The sequence below is a fragment of the Lissotriton vulgaris genome, chromosome 11 (genome assembly GCF_964263255.1).
Source record: "Lissotriton vulgaris chromosome 11, aLisVul1.2, whole genome shotgun sequence".
Classification (NCBI taxonomy): domain Eukaryota; kingdom Metazoa; phylum Chordata; class Amphibia; order Caudata; family Salamandridae; genus Lissotriton; species Lissotriton vulgaris.
In genome coordinates this window covers 478710575-478730564 of record NC_141699.1, presented here as the reverse complement: position 1 = coordinate 478730564, position 19990 = coordinate 478710575, and positions in this window count along the sequence as shown.

Here is a 19990-nt window from a genome sequence, read left to right as displayed (position 1 = left end):
ACTCCATCCCGTAGAAACATTGCAGGATCTTTCATTACATGTTTTAAGGAAGGCAATGTGCACATAAAACAGAACACACAAGTTATTTTTCGTACAAAACCGGTATCTTAACACAGAGCTGCCTTTCACATTTTCCAATGTGGGAGGCAGGAACTAGGGTGCTGCAGCCATTCAAATGACTTCATAGATACCACTGCACCCTTTTAATGGCTACCATACAACCTTTAGTAATGACTTGAGATAAGATATCATTGTCGCCTACTTCAGATGGACCTCTAATAATGATGGGCTTCTGTGAGATTGGCATTGTGCAAGCCAGGAAAAGGGGCCTCGTGCCTCGGTTTAGTTGCAAAAAACGCTAAAGCTGGGGTGCAGTGGGCCCCTCACACCCAGAAGCACCAGTGCCATGCACCTGCTACATTGCAGATAATAACGTTGTTTCACACAGAACACGTCTTGCAAGTGATTGTGACGGCGCTTAAGCCAAAAGCACTTTCTGAAATACTCCTCCAAAGGGTGCCAAAAAGGCAGCACTGGTGGGTTTTTAATATATCCTAAGCAGCATATTGTTTGTTCTTCAGAGAGAATAAAGGATGACAATATTTTACCCCCTTTCCAAAAAGCATATCTGAAAATGTGGGCTAGATCTGAAAGCTACAAATGCCAGGTGTTGTGATAGTAATGCACATGTGGTATATGGCCGGTGATCTGTTTTTCAGTTTTACACGAATATCAGACTCCTATTTTGTGCCACCGAACAAAGGGCAGGCGTGTCATGAATCCGTGCCTACAACTTTAAAACAACACTCACCTTGTCTGGTTTGTTCAGTCCCTTACGGATAACTCTCGCTGTAACCCTAGAAGTCAAGACCTAAAATGTGTTTACCTTTTCTGTCTGTAACAGCAGAGCCGTCCGCTACCTTCCCTCGGCTCGAGATATTACTGCCATAAAGCCTCACGTCTGCTGCGGAGTCTCGGCATCATTAAGCTTGTGGCGGCCGCAGACTTAGCTATGTTACATACACAGCGTAACCAGATGGATGGTGTCACCCCATGTGAGGGTGACACCCGGTGCGGTCCGCACCCCCCGCACCCCCCTAGTGACGCCACTGGGGTGAATGAATATCTTTATGGGTGTGTGCAATCGTTATAAAGTGACTATTGTATTCAAACTCTTTACCCGAATGGTCTGAACCAGAGCGAGGAACTTTATGTACATTTATAAAAAGAAACAATGCATTATGTTGTGAGTAGTTGAATGGGGAGCTAAACGTTTTATCCTTCCTTAGTTTTTCATAGAGAATATATGATGAACACAGAGAAAGACCTGGGTTTTGATATGGATATGGTAGAAAAGGGATGACACACACAAGCACGAGTCTTATGGTTGTCATGACACATAACACAACCCAAGAGCCCACTGGAGGGCTTTAACCTTACAATAGTCACTTTATAACGATTGCCCACTGGAGGGCGACCATCAAATTCCTCAGACCAAAATTACCATATTATTGGGAAATGTAATTATGTCCTTGGTAGCGAGTAACCTAACTAAATCGACTGGGGTTCCGTTGGTCTATAAATTATGAGGAGAAGAGATTGGAGAAATCGGGTTATACCCGGACTATCTACTATCTTAAGCTACTGAATCAGGGTGGCGTAAAAATGATTGTAAACCTTGCGGGTTAAATGATGGAACACATTAATATCGAGGGACTAAATAATTGTAATGAGAACAAAAATGTTTGTCTACAATGTGTGTGCAATTGGCACGGGAAATTGTGTACAAATTACCCAACAAACTACATAACCCATAATGCTTAGCGAATATCAAGAGGAAGTGACTCGTAAATCATGTGTGTTTTTCAAAATCACTTCTTAAAGGAAGTTATGTGCAAAAGTGAATATCAACCGTGAGCAAGCCGCCAGTGTGGTGGCGAAGCGCGTCGGTATTTATCTTGCTGGAAATTGCGAATGAATAAATAATTGGAAAGAACAGATCCTGCGAGTGCGTATTCATTCCTGAGAAGGAGGTGGTTCTGATTAAATTCGGCGGGGCTCTGCTGAGGAATATTGCACCAGTCGGAGAAGCGCCAGGGGTCAACGAGGACGAGCCCAGTTGATGGAATATATATATATATATTCACTGAAAAAACCATAGGCTTCACACTAGTTATAGTTAGGAATTAGCATTTAAAAAACCTGTTAAATTCACTGAAAAAACCATAGGTTTCACACCAGTTATAGTTAGCTGGAAATTTTACTGACATAAAACCATTGAAATTCCACGTTATAGTTAGTTGTACTCACTATAACTTGCGCGTGTAATGCACTGCTGATGACGTCACATATTACATCACTCATGACATGGTCAGTGACATCACTCATGACATCACTGATGACACCATCCAGTGAATGTGTGCCTTTCTGAAAAATAAATATGTTTTATATATGTATATGTAAAGGTCAATGGAAGAATAAATGTTTAAATAAGTGTCTTAATGGATGTTTTGAAAAAAAAAATGATTAGTTAACTGGCTTATTAAGTGTATTTTAGTGAATACATATATTAGCGAATATTGTTTAAATATTTAAATGTTTGCATCAGTGTTTCACTTTGTGAATAGGTGGCTGCATGGGTTGGTGAGTAGCTACATATGTGTGTATATGGGATATTTGATGTTTTTTTTAGTATCAGTAAGAGTGTCTGTATGGTTTGGTGGAGGTATTACTTAGCACATAGATGCATCAATGACTGACTCACTGTTTGTATGTGTTTGGAAGACGGCATATGTGCAGGACTGTATGGATGGATGAGTGTGTATATGTGTGTGTTAGTGAGTGAATGACTGTCTCACTAGTGTCTTTATCAGTAACTACATATGTTGTAATCTAGTATATGTGAGTATTGATGTATATAAGTGAGTATATGTGAGAGTGAGAGATTGTTAGAGTTCCTGTTTAAAGAAGTATGTGTTTCTATAAGTGATTGTTTAAGAGAGTAAGTATGTGTAAGTTTCCTTAAAAGTAAGGTGGTAGTGTGTGTATAGCTGTATATGCAAATAAATGGATGTTCAATAGTTTATTTGCATGTGTGAGTATGTGTGTGAGCAACCTTTGGAAGACTGTTGATGTGTTACAGGATGTATAGGTGTATCACTACATATGATGAGTGAGTATATGTATGAGTGACTACATAGAACTGTTGGTGAATTAGTGGATGTGTATATAAATGGTGGAATTACTGAATTGGTTGTTGTAACTGGTATGGGTATCTCCTTTTTTTTGAAAATTTTAGTTTCTATTTTTGAATATGTGTTTCAAGGGTTACAGTGAAAGGAGGTCTGTCACAAGGATGATGTCATCAGTGATGTCATGAGTGATGTCACTGACCATGTCATGAGTGATGTAATATGTGACGTCATCAGCAGTGCATTACACGCGCAAGTTATAGTGAGTCCAACTAACTATAACGTGGAATTTCAATGGTTTTATGTCAGTAAAATTTCCAGCTAACTATAACTGGTGTGAAACTGGTGTGTTTTTTTCAGTGAATTTCATAGGTTTTTTAAATGCTAATTCCTAACTATAACGGATGTGAAACCTATGGTTTTTTCAGTGAATTTCATAGGTTTTTTAAAAGCTAATTCCTAACTATATATAAGGCCCCAAACCTATATTTTTTTCTTTGAGTTTCAAAATGTTGTTAATAGCAAATGTCTATAGCTATAAATTGTAATATTTTTGAAAAAGAATGAAGCCTATATTTTATTTGTATTGAAAACAATTTTTTTAATGTATTTTTTTTTTTTACCCTGGAGCGCTCCCGGGGCGCGCCCCGGTGAGCGCCCCGGAAAGCGTAGTCTTTTTAAGCGCCCCAGGGCGCGCTCCGGAGAGCGTCCCGTTAGCGCTATTGCCGCGAACGAAAACATCATTGTGACGTATCGCTTAGTCGCGTCCACGTGATACACACGGCGTAAGCGCACCCGGAAGCACTCGAGCGAATACGATTGCGCAACGTAAACATGTGACACACTTACGTGACCCTCCCGGGGGCGCGCCCGGGGGCGCGCCACGTAAGCGCGTCGGTCATGTGACCTGAAAATAACACTTTTTATTGGTGCAGAACAGTTTTGGTTTCATAATGATGAAATCCCTGGTCTTGTGACCTGAAAATAACACTTCTCATTGGTTCAGGCCTTTTTTTTTCCAAATGATGAAAGACCCCACCTTTTTTCCTTATTCTGACTTTGTCCTTTGACTTAGGAAGACCTGTTTGGCAATCTTTCAAATATATTTTGTACTTTGAAATGGCTTCAATACCAGCAGCAGCTGGAGCATCTGCACCACCACAACCACCAAGAGGACCACCACAAGATTACATTGGTGGTCAGCAAGAGGAGGAGGAGGAGGAGGAGGGGAGGAGAAGGTGGCTGCAAGAACACAATACCCCATACCAGCCAAAACCATGCATCGTATGGGAGTTTTTTTCGATCCCAGAGGGAAAGAAAAAAGTAAAGGCGGCCAATGTGACTTGCCTAATCTGTGGCGTGGAACTTTCCAGGGGAAACCCTAATAAGAAATACTCTTTCGGAAACAACACCATGATTCGCCACATGCAGCGCAGGCATCCAATCAACTATTCTGCTGCAGAGATGAGGGAAGTGGCCAGTAAACTTCTCCAATCTTCAAGCTCCACCTCCCAAAGAAATCAACCCACTCCAACGGGACAAGAGGCAAGGGAGACGATCCCTTGCATTCAGCCACGATTTGCGGATTTCCGTATAACATGCGTACATTGCGGTAAGACCATCTCCTAGGGTGAACTGAGCATAAAGCTCATCGTCCTTGCTGGGGACAACCACAAATGCCCCAGAAAACCCTAATTTGTTCTTGTTTTTTTCTGCTCCAGTTGAGCCATTTTCAATTCCCTGTTTTTTCGTTTATCCCCATAAAAATACCCCAAAAACTATAAAGTAGTTCATAAAAGCCAAAAAAAGTACAAAATGTCCCAAAAACACATAAAAACAAGAAAAAGAAGACAAAAAACTGTTCTTTTGAGAACTACCTCCAATTTATAAAAAAAGGCTAAATTTTTTAATAACTCTGTCCTTCTTCTTTCCCCATGGGCCGCTCCCGGGTCCGCTACCCGGTGCGCGTACCGGGCGCTCCCCCTGCACAAATCAAAACAAAAAAAAATATTATTTTGCACAGCGGGGGCCATTTTATAGCCCCCACATCAAACCTAGGGGTCAGGGGGGGTCTACCCTGCCCCCTTAAGGTCAATTCCCCCTTTGTTTTTGCCACCTCTTGTGTTTTGATCCTACCGAGACACAAGATGGCAGCCGCTCAGGACTGTTTCGAATGTTTACAGACACCTGAGAGCCAATCAGATTTCCGTGCGCACCTCACGTGTTGCGCCCGCTGCGCTCCCCGGTGTGCGTACCGGGGCGCGGCCATAGATATATATATTTTTTTAACCTAAATTACTCAAAATCCACTGGAGCACATATCTTGAGACATAGCAAAGGCACATCGGGCTATCAGTCCCTACAATTTTGCCAAGTTTGGTGCAAATCCATTCAGCCGTTCGGGCTAAAAGTGAGGCCAACCGCCCTATGGAAATTAACATGGGGAAAACACGTTTTGGGACCCCCCTTTTATCTCAGCCCCCGCTTGACGAATTGCCCCCACATTTTCAGGGAAGGAGCGGAGCGGAGCGGGCCACGAACTTTGAGAAATTCGCAAAGATTCGTCCACCGGCGCCAAAGTTATTCCCAATAGAATGTTGCGATTTCCTATGGAAAGTAGATCCTAACTATAACTACCTACTGGCGACGGCCAGTAGGTAATATATATATTCTGCTCCACTGCCAAAAAACTTGACACACCAGCACTCGTAGTAGGTTAAACCTAATCAGGCTTATTGCACAAACAAACAATGAAACAGACGCGTTTCAGCACTTGCCTTCGTCAGTATATATATTTATATATATATTTAAAGCGATCTGCGGATCAGCACTAGCAGCTTTATCGTTGCCACTCCTAAGCATTCACGGACATGGACCAAGTAAATAGGGGCAAAATATTTTATTTCGTGCAGTTTTGCCCCCATCACGTTTCGGCTCCTCCGAGCCTTGATCACATGACAACGTGAACCTATAGATCCACCGTTTTTAAAGTGACTGTGCATAGTTTAAAACCGATCATGTCAGACAGTGTTAACTATAATTGGAACAATGTGAAAAATTCGTAATACGTGTGCAGGATGCGCATATGTGCAAAACATCGCAATAAACATTGTTTACTTTGGAGGCTATAAAAATACATGGCTAAATCCAAATAACTTAACAGTGCCTCAGTAGAAACGTGATAACTGATAATGTCTGTTCATGGCACAATCTTGTCCAAGGTTAAATCCTTGACAAAAAATACGGTGAACTAGAGCCAACATATAGGGCCATAATATCATCTGTCAGTGGCAATCTCACTTCTATAGGCACTGTATGTAAAACCATTTTGTGCTATGTCTACAACTGCCAAAAGCTAATCATATTATTAGTATGCTATACATGCTATGTTGTCAATAATTGAGATTTGGATAACTGAAGTCAATCTTGGGATAAATCCCTGCTGGTCACTCCTGTCTTCCAGCCTAACATAAGATAAAATCACAGGTCTTTGTCCTTCGTTTTTTTGTGCAAAAAAAGTGCAAATGTAAAATGCCCAGTTATATTCAAGAGAATATGACTGCTGTGAATAAAAAAAAGTATTAAAACCTGCAATTGACATTCGGGGAAAAACCTCTTACATAGGGGTGGACTGAGCCCAGTCACACTCTCCTAATGGCAAATGAAGCGTGATAGTGAACCAGTATGTCATAAACTAATCACACTTATATCCCAGTACCCAGTAAACTCTTTCATCTTTTGGTTAGTACAAGTACAATTACTAATTTCAAAACTAAGAATGGACATAAGTAGTATACAGAACATGGACGATAATGTTCTTAACCATCTACAGCTGCCTGTTTCCTACCACTGGGAAGTTCAGGTTTCAGGGCTTAGTCTAACGGCTGAATTTTAGGGCTCTTCGGTTGGCTACCATAAATCAAGATGGAGAGTAAGGTGACTTATTGAACACCCTTATCAATTTACAAATTTAAAACAATAAATAATTATCAAACAGGAAAGACCCTTCACAGGTCTGGCCTACTGAGATAAAATCACTGCAGTTCATGGTAAAAAATGTCCAACCTGAGTTTTAATATATACATGTGTGCAAGTCCTCCATAATATTCTGCCCCCCTGGATGTTTGGTATCGAGCTATAAAATATCTTTTGTTTCAAGGTTGCGGAGTTTCGATTCTCTATCACCTCCTCGTCTACTGGCAATAACCGCATGACTGACATAAAACTTGAGGCCTTTTTTGTCGCTATTGTGGAATTCCTTGAAATGCCTGGCTACAGGGTAAGTGTTATCTTGATTTGCTATTGGCCGAAGATGTTGTAGGATGCGCTTATGTACCGCATGTTGTGTGCTTCCAATGTATCTTAGCTGGCACGGGCACTGAAGAACATATATAGCAAATTCAGACTTGCAAGTAAGTACCTTGTTTATCTAATATTCCTTATCACTAAAACCATCTTTAAAAACTTTCATGTTCATACCATGAGTACATGACTTGCAAGTTTTATACTTAAAAAAGCCACTATTGGTCTGTAGCCAAGAAGTTTTTTCAATGATTTCCGGGCTGGTATTAACCAATCTGTCCTTCATAGAAGGTGCCCGACTAAAAGTGATGGAGGCTTTCCGAGGGAGTGTGGGACCAATAACAGGATCACTCAGAATTGTAGGCCATTTGCGAATTATAACTAAGTACTATTCCGTGTGTTGTCTGTTAAATCCTGTTATACTTCTAAACTGGCTAGTTTGAACATACCATTGATCATACAGTGCTGTATTTACAGGTGTTTCAGGAAGAGCTATAGGAATGTAGGTATTGAGAAGTTCTTGTCTATTTACTTGCATAGATTTGGCTAAGGCGCGAATAATGGCTCGTTCACTATAGCCCCTTTCAAGAAACCTTTCTGGGCTACTTTCAAATCTAATTAGCAGCTGCACACCCTTCTTAATCGGAGCATCTCTCCGTAAGGTATACTGGTTATCAAGTGTGAAGGATGCGCACTGCCCGCATGCAAGATAGTATTGCCTGCAGTAATCTTTCTGAACAATCTCTTTTCAGTCTTATTGTTGCTAATGTACACCTCAGTATCCAAAAAGGTAACACTAGACTGGCTCATAGTTATAGTAAATTTAAGATTGAACGCATTCTCATTAATCACAGAAATGAACTCCTCAGCTTTTTCCTTACCACCCCTCCAAACTACAAACAACTCATCAATATAACGATATCAAGTAACCACTTGGTAATAAAAATTGCCCCATTGTCGACTTTGAGGACCAGTTCCTCCCAAGCCCCTATGTGTAGACAGGCATAGCTTGGAGAGAAATAGGCCCCCATTGCCACACCTTCCAATTGGCGGTAGAGAAGAGTATTGCACATGAAAATGTTATTGTCTAGGCAGAACTCAAGAATGTGTTGCAACATGATGTTATGATCCTCAAATTGTTCAGAGCGATATGCAAGATAATACTTTACAGCAGCTAACCCATCAGTGTGTACAATGCTCGTATACAGCGCTGTCACATCAAGCGCCAACATCCACTATCTTGAATAAAGGACTTTTAGGCTCTGACATGCCCTTGCAAAAAGAAATCAATATACACTGATGTTCTTTCCAAAAGCCCACCCATTGCAGAGATGATCAGTCTGTCGGGTGGGTTTTCCATGTCTTTATAGACTTTAGGTATAAAATAGATCAGAGTTACTGGACTGTCAATTTTCAAGTATTTGAATTCATACTCAGACAGCATTTTCTTGCTCCTCCACTTAGCCAGTTTATGATGCTATTCTTGCTGTGTAGCTTTCATGGTTGCTGTGTTAATGTGTTTATAATGTTGTCTGTCGTTAAGCTGGAGGTAAGCTTCTTTGTTGTAATTTGTTCATGTTAGAAGTACAATATTGCCTCCTTTATCACTCCTTCAGACAATAATCTCTATGTCTTTGCTCAGCCTTTCGACCAACGCTTCATATTGCTGCGTTTGTTCTTCCCTTTGGATATTCGCCCTCTGTAAACCTTTGAGCTGTAAAGTGACATATTCTTGAAAATATCTATTGGGTCACGGGGCATAAGTAGACTAAATGTTGATGGTGGCTTAATGGGTGTCTTTGGTGCTATTTGTTTCACTGGCAAGATAACTGTTCCTGATCTATTGACCTGTTTAGGGATTTTGTCATATCCCGCCCCCTCAGTTTAACCCAGTTCTAAAATGTCACTTGGCATTGGTGACCCCGAGGCAATTAAATCATCCCTGATATCTGGATTCTGTGATGATGTTTTTGTTCGATTTGAGTAGGTGAAATTTGCGGGGCTTAAGTTTCCTGACCGCCTTGTATAGGTCAACTCTAGTTGCTGTATAGTCTATGTTAGATTGCGGTGCAAATGATAGGCTGAATTTGAGGATATTTTCTTCATCGCCAGTAGGTAGTTATAGTTAGGACCTATTTTCTATAGGATATCCGCAACATTTTATTCCCAATAACTTTGGCGCCGATTGACAAATCTTCCCGAAATTCTCAAAAATTATGGCCCACCCGGTCCGCTCCTATCCTGAAAGTTTCACGGTGATTCGTCAAGCGGGGGCCGAGAAAAAAGGGGGGGTCCCAAAACTAAGGGTGGGCATAGTGGGGCTTCGCGAAGCTACGCGAAGTGGGCAAAAAACTATGCCCACCCACGCACTTCGCGTAGCCCCACTACGCGCCACCCGCCTCCCTCCCGCCCTCCCTAAATGCTTAAATGACCTTAAAAATGAATTATAAAACCACTTACCTTGTCTGCTGCGTCCCCGGGGCTCCCTCCCATCGTCGCGCCGCCAGCGCCGCCATCTTTGAGACTAATGCGCATGCGCGGCCGCCCGCGCATGCATATTTCTCACGGGAGGGAGGCGGGTGGCAGGCAACTTCGCTATGCCCACATAGTGGGCATAGTGTTGCCTGCTTCGCCTACTTCGTGGTCGTAGCGTAGTTGCCCGCCCAGGGTTACCCAAAACGTGTTTTCCCCATGCAATTTCCCATAGGAACCTTTAGCCGCAGCTACAGCTCGAACTGCTGAGCGGAATGACACCAAATTCAGCAAAAAGCTAGCCCTTGGTTCAGAGTTATGCCTTTTTGTTAAATGGTGTCCCACAAGAACCCCCAGGGTCCTTGTGGGACACCGCAGGGTGCGCGGATCCTGCCGATAAAAAAAAACGAAGCAAGGGTGTAAAAATCCAGGAAACAGGTTAAAATCCAAGAAGCTTTATTCAGTAGCACAGCATCATGTAGGCAGCTTCAAAGTCCAGGTACAACTGACTCAAGGATGCAGAATGCATCACTAGGAAAGTTCTGAGAACCAGAACACAATGAACCAGGTCTCATGCCATTAAAGGGGAAGTAATAAAAGGCAAGAAATATAATGCAGGATGTAACACATCTCCCCCACAAAATGAAAAACAAGGAAATTAACATATGTACAAAATCATAATAACAACAAAAGCAACATATTATACATAGTCCCGTAAAGACATGGGTTTCTTACGAATTCGGGAATCTTCCTTGATTCTAGAGGCAATAGTATCAGGAGAAAGCCTAGAAAACTTATCTGGTATAGAATTAGAACAATTCTGAGAATGAGATTGAGTATTCGTACCAGACTGGATAGGACACTTGGCAACCTTGCTTACATTCCAGACCTTTCCATCTTGCGTGATGACAGAGTTTTAGAAAACATTCTTGACCTGAATGGGTCTACCATATTTGCTCACACCCTTGCTAACAAATGAAGGTTTCAGAATCTTGACCCCATCTCCCACAACCAAACCATGCTCTCTTGCCTTCCACCTCTTATTATACCACACAGCAGATTTATTCTGTTTAGAAGCAACTCTGTCCGCAATAAGCTTGACATCCAAAACATCCTCACAAAAAGCCTTACACTTCTCCTTGAACCACCAAGGACAGATAACAGAAGCTGGATCTCTTCCCTTAACCTCTTGGCTGCTAATGACAAGGGTAACTCGTCATGGACTTTCCATTGATTTCAATGGAAATTATATGAGAGGAGTAAAATAGCCTTAGCAGTAAAGGGGTTAAGTAACTTGAATGGACTAACTTCCGTGGTTGTGTGTGGAGTTATGCGGTAATGCCAAAGTTTCTCTCTGAGGATATTCAACCAATTACCCTTTTCCTTAATAGCATCCACAATAAAGTTCTTTAACACACGGTTGAATCGCTCAACCTGACCGTTCTCATGCGGTTCGTAGAGAGAAGTCCTAACATGTTTAATATTACAAGACTGTAAAAATGACTGCATTTCTGATGAGACCAATTGTACTCCATTGTCTGACACCAAAACAGAAGGACAACCTTCTCTGGAAAATACTTCCTGAAAGAACAAAATAAAAACCTCGGAAGTGATCTTTGACACAAATTTTACTTCTGGCCATTTTGAATGGTAATCAATAATTACAAGAGCAAAACGAGAAGACTCAGGCAAAATATGAAACGGACCAGAAATATCAAAAGCAATTTTGTTCCACGGAACTTCAGGCCACACTACTGACTTAAGGGGTGGAACAACAACCTTCAACATCTTGTCTTTGTCACAACACTCACTGCATTCCCTGACCACACAATCTACAAACCTGTCCAAACCTGGCCACCAAAAATTCAACCTAATAAGACGCTTCATGGCAGAGATTCTAGGATGGGATTTATGTGCCAACTTAAGTATCAACTCCTGAACACCAACCGGTGGAACACACTTGTCACCTTTAAAAACCAAATTACCTTCACAGAACAATTCATCAGCAACATTGAAAAACGGAACAATATCTTCTCTGATATTGGCTTTGCTGGGCCAACCTTCCAACAAGTATTTCCTCAATGTAATTAACTTATAATCTTCTTCCTGACATTTAAACCAGAACTGTTCAGTGATCTCTTGATACTGAGTATCAACAAAATCTTGCAAACTAGACACAAAATCTACATCTTTAGACCCACTTGCACTGTCAACTAAACCAAGACAAGGAAGACGTGATAAGCAATCAGCCGTAACATTTTTCTTTCCAGGTATATATTCCACCGTAAAGCTATATTCTTGCAACTTAGATGTCAAACGTGCAATCCTCGCTGTAGAATTCCATCCTCCTCCCACTGATAAAATATGGACAAGGGGCTTATGATCAGTTCTCAAAACGAACTTACTACCCCAAATGTAGATTCTAAAATGTTCTATAGCCCACACTCATGACAGTAACTCCCGCTCAATAACAGCATACCTGCGCTCTGTCTCACTCAGCGTCCTGGATGAAAAAGCAACATTCCACTCTGACACACCATCCGTTTGGGAAAGCACACATCCCAAACCGTACAAGCTCGCATCTGTGGTAATTATACATTTTTTTCCCATTCTAAAGGGTCTCAAAGTTGGTGAATTAACAATGTCTTTTTTGATCTCAGAAAAAGCATTTTCTTGCTCTGTGTCCCAAACAAATTCATTCTTTTGTCTTAAAAGTTTTCTCAAAGGCTCAATTTTTTAGTAGCAAAATTAGCAACAAACTTGCTGTAATACTCACACATGCCCGAGAAGGACAAAAGCTGTTCCTTAGTACTGGGAGCTGGGGCATTAAGAATGGCTTCCACATTTGATTTCTTTGGAACCAAACCTTCCCCTGAAAGAGTATGCCCCAAATACTCCACTGATTTTCTAAACAAATTGCATTTATGTGCTTTAAGAGTGAGACCATAGTTTTGCAATCTGGAACATACTTCATTAGGGTGGGCAGAATGTTCTGCAATATATTTAGAGAAGATCAGAATGTCATCCTGAAAGCACTTAACATAAGAATCATAGGGGCATATTATCAAGGGGGTTTATCTCCGCTATTTTGGCTTTAAAAGCCAAGAAAGCGGAGATAAAATTATCTCCCTATTACCTAGCTGTCGCCAACACCAGTTAACGACAGCTAGTAGGAGATAGCGACCATCTTGGGCCCCACTTTGCATGTCAGTGATATTTATCACTAATGACATGCAAAGTGGGCGTGCCAAGATGTTAGCGACTGAAAACAGTCACTAACATCGCTATCTCCTATTACCAACATTTGGAGATATTCGTGCTAAGCGCGAATATCTCCAAAAGCTAACACCTGCCCTGAGCAGTTCTTAGCCATGTTATCCAATGGGAGGTGGATAACATGGCTAAGAGCATTAGCTCGGTAATGCATGAATATCGCTGACTTTTCAGCAATATTCATGCATTGCGGGGATTTTTATCGCATTTGCGATAAACCTTGGTAATACCAAGGTTTATTTGCGGTAAAAATCGCCGCAGCTCATCGGTAAATTTTTGTCTCTAACCAAGCAATAGCGATAATTATCGCTATTGCTTGGTAATATGCCCCAAGGTCTCTAAAAATCTGAAACATTACCCGCTGGAAAACAGAAGCGGCAGAAGCCAAACCAAATGGCATTCTTCTGTACTGGAAGAGACCCATGGGTGTAATAAAGGCAGTGAATTTTTTAGATTCTTCTGTTAACTCTATTTGATGGTACGCTGACCTAAGGTCCAGAGTGGAAAAGATCTGCGCACCATCAAAAAGTGAAAGCAATTCATTGATATTTGGAAGCGGATGATAATCTATAACATGTTTGAATTAAGAGCCCTCAAATCAATACAGACTCTCAATTTTTGATCAGGTTTTCGTACAAGAACTATGGGTGAAACCCACTCAGATGACTCTATGGGTTCGATGATATTATCCTTCAAAAGATCATCCAGCATATCTTTTAATTCAGATCTAACATTAAGAGGTACACCTCTCAATTTTTGTTTCACAGGAATAGCACCATCTTTTAAAACTATTTTGTGTGCAAAGCCTTTCAATTTTCCTAGTTGATCGCAAAAGACTTTGTCAAATTTTTTACTCCAAAAAGAAGTAACATCCTCTTCCCCATTACTAATGCTATTAACCATCTCTTGATCACTACAAAGTTCAATGGGATCTTTGGCTCGTGGATTCAATTTGATACCGAGTTCCCATTGATCTTGCCATCCAAGAACATTTACTCCCTTGAAAGCTATGTACAGTTTGATATAGGCAAACCTACTTCTAAAAGTCAAAGGCACATTTAAAAATCCCTCAATAGAAATGTTGCTTCCAATAAAGCTCTCAGCTAAAATATCAGATGGTTGTAATTTAGAAAAATCACACACATCACGTAATTTCTCATCAAAGTATTGTTTGGTGATAATGGTCCATGGGGACCCAGAATCTACCATTAATTCAACCTCAACCCCCAAAATGTCAAAGATGCATTTAGGTGATTTCTTACTGTTAAAACAATGGTACCACTCTGTAAAATGGAAACAACATAGCCTCTTGTAACTTCTTGTGATGTGATTTCAGAATTGTTAACTGAAGACACCTTGATAGGAGTATGAAAAGTAGAAACAGAACGTGATTGTCCTGTTCGTCCCTGTGTATTAAAACGTTTTTCCCTGCAAACATTACCAAAGTGTCCCATTTTACCACATACATTGCAAGTTCTATTTAAGGCTGGACATCCTGGAAAAGAAGCGATATGTGACTTATTGCCACACCTAAAACAGGACATTGAATTCCCATTAATATCAGGTTTCCTATAATTACCACTTGACCAATTTTTAGTACCAGTATGTTTTTCTTCATTCTTGGGCTTAACTAAGCACACTTCTTCCTCAACATTAGTTTTGTTGCTATTGGCACTTTGTTTATCTACAATATCCATCCATTTTTCAGACATTTCAGTGACTTAGCAATAGCAATACTTTCTTCCAAACTAGGATCACCTAAGCACCAAAGTTTGTCTTGAACTTTCTTATTCTTAACGTGAACAATGATTTGGTCACGTATCATTTCATCAGCCATTGTGCCAAAATTACAATGTAAAGTTAATGCTCTTAAAGAAGTGAGAAAATCATCAAATGATTCATCCTGTTTCTGTGCCCTGGTGTAAAATTTAAAACGATTGAGGGCAATATTGGCAGTAGGTTTAAATCTTTTTTCGAGTCTAGCCAGAGCTTCGGAATAAACATTAAGGTTATTGCCACTTCCAGAAGGAGGAGTAACCTGAGGTAAAGTTCTAAAAATCTCTTGCCCTTCTGAACCTAAGCAATGCAACAATATACTTTTTTTTCTCTCCGCACCCATTCGTTCTCTATCAATGGCCCTCATGTAATTGAAAAATTCCTCCTTCCATCTTGCCCAAGGTAAAGGAGGATCACCTTTGATTTGTAAAAATTTAGCAGGAGGGTCGAATTGCATTTTTTTAAAAATAATAAGGTACCTTGCAAATGTAAAATGAAACTTCTTAAAATGTACTTTAAAATAAATGTACTTGAATGAAACTATATGGCAAACACACTATAAATCTAATGGCAAAAACACTGTAATATGTTATGTAAAACAGGATAAAAGAGTCATTGTATTAACAGAAAAGGAAGTTCCTCCATGTGATGTGAAGAAAGTACCTTCGTGAATCAAAGTGAAACACAGTTCAAAACGAAGTAAAAATGATGTAAGTAGTCCCAGAGGAATGACGAAAACGTTGAAAATCAAACCTCAGAAGAAAGCGCTGTCAAGTTAGAGGCAATGACACGGCACTGTGAAGTTAGCGGCAATAACACGGTATCTCCGTGAAGATTTGCAAATAATGCGTTGCTAGGTAACTGGAAGCTTATAGAGCAAAATAAAATGGCGGCACGTTGCATGCAGCGTCAATAGGACGTAGCGTGCGCTGCTTGTAGGATGACGATGGTCACGATGCTAGCTGGCGTTGCTAAGCGACACCAAACGAACACAGGAAGTGTTGACGTCTGAATGCTCCGTTCTCCGCACCGCGTTCAGGAATGCAGGCAGGGGGCTGGAATCTTCGCTTCCAATAGCGAGTTCTACAGCTCGGTGTCCGCTCGGCAGAAAGTTGGAATCTTCAGCAAACTGTGCGTTGGGAAGAATTGAAAGATGCACAGGTCCAAATATACTGTAATTTACACAAAAACAAGCCGCAGATCTTCCAAATAATAAGAGAGGCAAGGGGAAAAATCCAAGAAGCCACAAATAAGAATTAAACATTTTACTCAGAGGACCAAAACGCAAAATATCCAGAAAAGTCAGAAGAATGGTTCAAATGAAATAAAATGGGGTTCACTCCACTCCTGTGCTATAGATGGCTGGAGTCCTCATCGCCAAATTTTGTAAAAATCCAGGAAACAGGTTAAAATCCAAGAAGCTTTATTCAGTAGCACAGCATCATGTAAGCAGCTTCAAAGTCCAGGTACAACTGACTCAAGGATGCAGAATGCATCACTAGGAAAGTTCTGAGAACCAGAACACAATGAACCAGGTCTCATGCCATTAAAAGGGAAGTAATAAAAGGCAAGAAATATAATGCAGGATGTAACAAAGGGCTCCTGTGCTTCATTGATAATTAGCCCCCGGGGGGCCAAGTCCCAGGGGCATGCTCAAAAAAGTGTGGGGGGCCCAATCCCCCCCACACTCCCCCTGGGACCACCACCCCCGGGGAAAAGCATGAATAATTGCGGGGGCACATGGCCCCTCGCAGCCCCAGGGAACGCCACCCCCGGGGCTCCTACATGTAATGTTAGTGGGACTGCCACCCCCAGGGCTCAACTTAATTGTTATTACGGGCATTGGGGACCATCCCCCCCCCCAGGGCTTTAAAATAAAAAAATACCCTGTTTTGTGGAGTTCAAGACCCCACACCCCCTGCGGACCGCCACCCCCCAGGGCTCTAAATATATAAATTGGGGGGTCGTGACGACCCCGCAGCCCCGGGGGCCATCACCCCGGGGGTTTTGAAAAACCTGCTCTCTCTTAAAAAAATTCAAACCAAATTGCTTTTCCACATGGGGAGCTGCTAAGATGCAGCTCCCCATGAGGAAAAGCAATGCCGGCTCCTGAAGGACGCAGGGAGCCGGTGGGACCATGGGGGGATTGGGGACCACCCATGGTCCCCAACGGAGAGGGCCAGCCCTGGGGGATGGGGTCCCCAGGGCTACAAGTGTTCCGGGAGGGGGGGATGGGGTAAATGGCCTAAGGATGGGGACATGGCAGCCCCCCTCCAAAAAACTAAAATAATAAACAATATGGCCATGACTCAGGAGATGGGGTCCCCGGGGCAGATTTTGGCCTCGGGAGAGGGGCCACGCGGCTCGCTTCCCAAAATTAAAAAAATAATAATAATTTGGGGAAAGGCCCTGGGGGAATATTAGGAAAAGAAGGGGGGCCACACCGCCCCCTTCTTTGAGCACTCTGCAAACGTACCCCTGGCGCGTTTGCAGATGGGGAACAAATTCCCCATAAAAATACTTGGGGTCCCTGGGGGCCAACTAGCCCACCAGGAACCTCCAGTATGCACCAGGGGGCTACGTTGCAGAGAGGTGTTCTGAGACCACGCCCCTTTTTACACCTCTCTGCAACGCAGCTCTGTGGCCCTTAATGGAGGTAGCTGGTGGGCTAGTTGCTCCCCGGGTCCCTCCGTATTCAGGTGGAGTTAATCCCCCAACTTAAAACACGGCACAGGGTGCGTTTACACAGTGGTGAAGGGAGGGGATGGGGCCTGAGGTGACATGTGCAAACACGCCGTGTGGCGCGTTTTAAGTTGGGGAAATAATTCTCCTTCAATCCTGAGGGATCCTTGGAGCCAAAGAGCCCACCAGGTGCTTCCAGTAAGCGCCACTGTGCTGCGTTACAGAGAGATGGTGCAGGCTGTGCCCCTTTTTACACCTCTCTGCAATGGTGCTTACTGGACGTACCTAGTGGGATAATTTGCCCCTAGGGACCCTCAGGATTCAAGGGAAGTTAATCTCTCAACTTAAAACAGCCACAGGGCGTGTTTACACAATGGGGAAGTGAGGGGATAGGGCCTGAGGTGACGTGTGAAAACACGCCTTATGGCGCTTTTTAAGTTGGGGAAATAATTCCCCTGCAATCCTGAGGGCCCATGGGGGCCAATATGCTTACAATATTTGTGGTTAAACAACCTTTAATCTCACCAATAAGCTCAAGACGAAGATCAATTTTTAGATGGTACAAAGATCAATAATTAATCAAGATTTCAGGAGACTGTTCCATACTATCAATATAAGGTACTGGGTTTTTCAACATCTAAAAACAGAGGTATTGTTACTTTTGTGCTTACTGTTGGAACCAATTACTCAAATATTTCTCAAAGGAACCACAGGCACTCGATTAGTTGGCAACATATTTGTATTCTGTAATTTGTGTACGCAGATTTATTGAGCTGAGCAAAAAAACACATTTTGCTATATTCACTTACTCTCCTTGTCCTTTAACCTTTGACACTTACTGCAAGATGTAACTTCACAGGAAAATCATTAAATTGCATTTACATCCTGGTATATTGAAGCATGGCATGTAGTGCTAAATTGTGAATTATGTGAAGCGGTAACGATGGGCGGGTACTGGTCTGCACATTCACAAGTTTTAAGCGCTCCTGTACCCCATAAAACCTCATACATTTCCATCCACTTTTCTTTTTTTTAATTACTGATAAATGATTGACATGTTAAAGATTAGACTGCAAAACGTCAACATTATCGGCGCCATCTTGCCCCTTTTCGAGCCCAGTCGTGCGCGTAAGCGGCAGCCATTTTGAATGCCATGGCCTCCCTGCCCCTCGCTGATAGCCAGCGCGTCTCTCTCTCTCTCTCTTAACCTCACAAGCAGTCCCCCGCACACTGACAACCCCCGCTCTCTCATGTCTTGGGTCATAAACCCCTCTCCAGCGCAGTTTCACCACTGAATCTCATCCTGTTCCCAGCGCGACACCTCCCCTCATTCCTTTCATGGCCTCAAACCCTTTTGATGCAAACCCCCTTTTCCTGTATCCCCGTTTGTCTTCCCTGTTCCCAGACCGCCACCTGGCTCTGCGGATACTGTTTATTACCCCGTACAGTAGGAAGCCTCCCCTCCCCATCAAAAGACCCCCGAACCGATCAAAGCCCCCACCCCATGAGATCCGATCAACCCCATGCATTCCGTGAATCGGCGGAATGCCCTGCTGTGTGACAACTATCACCTGTTGTGACCGGGGTGGGGAATCCAACTGTAAATGTGTGTGGGAACGGGCCTGAAGGGGAGATTCCGAGGATGTCCTTTCATACTTCAAAGCATTGCAAGAATGTGTTACATACAATAAAGTTCGTAAACCTGTGTATAAGAGGCCAGGCCTCAGAGATGCGGGTAGAGCACCTCGTGACGATACTTGCTGTCTGAATTGATGTGTTCTCCTCCGGAGAGAATAAAATCCTCGTTTCCCGCCTTCCAGTCTCCAGCGCCTGCTTCTTCATTGATTAATATTGGTGGGTCATAGAGGCGATACCGCCGGGCAACATAAAAGGGTTTTTGGTTACCGGTTGTCTTTGGAACCCTTTTTAACAATTGGCGCCCAACGTGGGGCCCATCAGCGACTCGTGGATCCAGTGGGAGAGGTCCTGACGACAGAGTGAACGACTGCAACGATCGGAAGGTACCCTGTCCGATAGACCCTCGTCTGACAGCCGATCATCCGAACTTCACTGGTTCCGAACAGACCTCTCTCGAGTGATCTGCGGTCCTGACTGGGAACCATCAGGAGTGCCACGAGAAGTACGGAGAGAAGAGGACGATCGGGCGCTGGATTCGGAAGACGAGAAACTGTCCATGCGGTCCGGGTAAGGTCGTGTAAACACGACGACTTGCGAAAGTGATAGATAATTGAAAGAAATTGATAATTGTTGTGAAAATACTAGTATTATTCTTT